This window comes from Quercus suber, unplaced genomic scaffold (genome assembly GCF_002906115.3).
Source record: "Quercus suber isolate HL8 unplaced genomic scaffold, Cork oak 2.0 scaffold_867, whole genome shotgun sequence".
NCBI lineage: Eukaryota > Viridiplantae > Streptophyta > Magnoliopsida > Fagales > Fagaceae > Quercus > Quercus suber.
In genome coordinates, this window is record NW_027070297.1 from 191,700 (window position 1) to 195,083 (window position 3,384).

Below are 3,384 nucleotides of genomic sequence, written 5' to 3' on the forward strand. Positions count from 1 at the left end.
TGGGGGGGGGGGGGGGGGGGGGGGGGGGGGGGGAGGGGAGATTGTTGATAATACACATGTGAGTTAAGTTCCACATTGAATAAGAATGTCAACAATGAGTGGTTAATATAAATTAGTTCACCCAAACTCATAGGCTTAAATCTTTTAGGTCCACTAGTGTCCCTATATGTTATATTAACTACTTAATAGGAGCTTTTTAATGTGTTATCTCCCAATTAGGGGACACCTGGATTCCCTTGACGATGAGTATTGATCTCTACTTCTTGGTGGAAGACCCAAATATAAGGAAATGATAGAAATGAGGCACTGTCTTGGAGTAGAGGATTTGTTAATCCGAACATTGTTGTTAAGGAAGGAGCAATTGAAAGATGCCACCTTGAATCCACCTCTACCAACTTAAGCTTCACAAAGCTTGAATGAGTGGTTGAACAACAGTTGCCCTCATTTGTTTGTCATAAAAAATATAGGTATGAATTATCCAACACAAGAAAGATTTAAGTCATTTTCAATTTTAGAGAGAAAAAAATACATAGTTATGCTGGGTTTATTTTCATTGGATTTGATAGTGTTTTGGGGGGGTTTGATTATGGTGAGGGGAGTGATTTGGGAGAGAGAGAAATTTAACGATACCTAGACGTGTAGTGTTTGGTTGCCAAGAGAGGACAAGATTAGAAAAGAAAAGAAAAGAAATTATGGGTGCATGTGCTTATCTAAAATGTATGAATGCTGGTGAGTGAAATTAATACACCTTCAGTTCTTTTCATGTCATTCATTCATGAACTCATTTTTCTTTGTGTTTCATTTCTCATGCATCATGTGCCTCTTATGCATCTTTATACTCGTTATTATCTTCATATCTTTCCCTCATCATTGCTTTATTGGGCTTTTGTGCACATTTTATTAGGGGAGAGTTTTCATAGGAGGAGATGAAAATATCAAGAGAGAGAAGACATCTTGTAAAAGGGTGTTACGATCACTTTGAAATGACTATGTTAATAGGTTTTATTCAGTGAAAAATTTGTATGTATTTTGTTTTAATCATTTTAATGTATATTTCTAGGACGTAATTGTATTTGAGACCCTCTACATTTGTGAAAGCTGCATTCAGAGTCTACTTGTGACCTCAGACAATTTACTCTGCCTGCGAGTGACACCTGACAAAAAGCCAGGAACAGAGTTCTGATTGGACAAGCCGTGTCTAGCAATATGGTGACTTAGGAAAATTTATGAAACAAGGTAAACATGTCCACTAGAGTAGAATTGAAGTTTATAAAGTATTCTTAACACTAAATTTACTACTACCTCATGTAGTACTTACTGACGTGGCCACATATAGCTCTGAATCCATAGACTCTTCTATTCTCAATTGATATCATATGAACTCTCCGTTTGTGACTTCAAGAAAACCATTTAAATATTTAGACCAGAAACTTTGATGTAGACTAGATTGCTCTATGGCTTCATATAAGATTTGCACTATGGCAGCAACAACACCTTGTTGTTTTTTCTCTATTTGCTCTTGAGCTCTCACATATTGAATAAGTGGAGGCTTAGATCTATTTTCTAAAAAGTTTAGGGTTTCTGCCTCTCTAACCTCTTGAAGATTTGATCTCCCAATTAATTTGTGGTTGGAGCTTTGACTTCAACTTCTTCACCAACTGATCTTATTTAGATCTACTTCGTATGTCTCCGACATGGTGAAATTAAAAGAAACTTAGTCCCAACCACACAAAACGGTGATTTCTCTTGCCAAAAACCCTTTCTAGGGATAGCTTATGATGTCCTTTAAATAGCATAACAATTAGATCACAAAGCAGGTTTGAAACAAATAAGTTATGGGTTTTTTCGTGTACTTGATTTTCACTAATACGTGTAATCTCAATCATCAAACTTGGAGCCGAGCTGGAATTGAGATTATAGAAACTTTGTTTTTCTTGTGTTGAACTTGAGTCTTGAGCTAAACTTAGGTTTTTTTCTTGGACTTTAAAATACACCTTAAACACACTCCAGACTCACAAAAATATTATCAATTAATTACATTTTATCATAATTTTCCGACCTTAAAATATAAACCTAACAAGATCTAAACGTGATTCTACCACTTCAAAGTTCATCAACTTCCCCACATTGGGCAATTGAGAATATTATTGCTTAAACTAAAATTGTTTACATTCCTTTGCTGATTGCTCTATTAATAATACTAATTGAGAGACTAATTATGTCACCCATAATATTGTTAGGTAGACTCTTTTGTAGGGAAATAACCCTTTCTATTTTTATTTCGCATAAACTTAATTACTATTATTTAGTTACCCTTTCTATTTTTATTTCGCATAAACTTAATTACTATTATTTAGTTACACAAACAACATATAAGTATCAAAGCTTTTACTATATCATTACTGAATATCCTTAGTGCGATGGTCACTTCATAAGTATAAGTACTTGTGGGGTGTAGAGAGTAAAGTTCGAGGTTTAAATCTCCAGGAGAGAACTTCACACACATATACACTTAAATTAGACTAGAGTAGAATTTCTATCTTTTATTAAAAAAAGAAAAAAGAAAAAAGAAAAAGGAAAAAAGAAAAAAAAAAAAGCTTCAAATATATCTACATCATCTTTTTCTTTTTCTTTTTCTTTTGGGGTATGCTTGTGCGCGTGCTGCGGAATGTGAAATGTAAAGCATTTGTTTGTTTCCGTTATAACCATCACCTCATTAATTGTTCTTCCTCTTTTGTTTTTTTCAATGAGTAAGAGGCTAAATTCATGTGCTCATTATTATGTAAACTAGGTACCTTCAGGAATTGAGCCTGTCACCTAGTTTAAGACTATCACCCGTTAATTTCATCCATAATGCTGCATGAGGAGAGAAGGAAGAAATTTTTTTTGAAAAAGATGTCCCTTGGACCCTTGATAGACATGATTGAACAAGGAATTTCTCCAATTGCTGAAATGGAAATGGAAATGCTAAAAGTATTGCTAAGGTCAAATAAGTTGGGCGGTTCTTTGAGACAAGTGTAGTTGGATCACTTTAATCCCTTCCTTCAAAAGTATAGACAATAGTTTGTTTGATCTTAAAAGAACATTTTCTCATTGGTGTAATGAAAGTGAAAATAGATACAAATATAAATGGTATAGTTGTTGTGGTCATGGTTCAATGCTTTTTATTTTTATTTTTATTTTTTTTATAAAAGAATTCGATGTGATCGTGTCATGAAAAACGCGTTGAAGACTCAAAAGTTTGATCTCTAAGAAACTTTCCGGGAAATAACAAATAAAGCTTTTCTTAAACACTTAATATAATCTAATGATTTGATTAAACTTTAATCACTCTAGGCATGGAATACCAAGTTACGTCCTCCTCAATGCATTTTACTATTTATT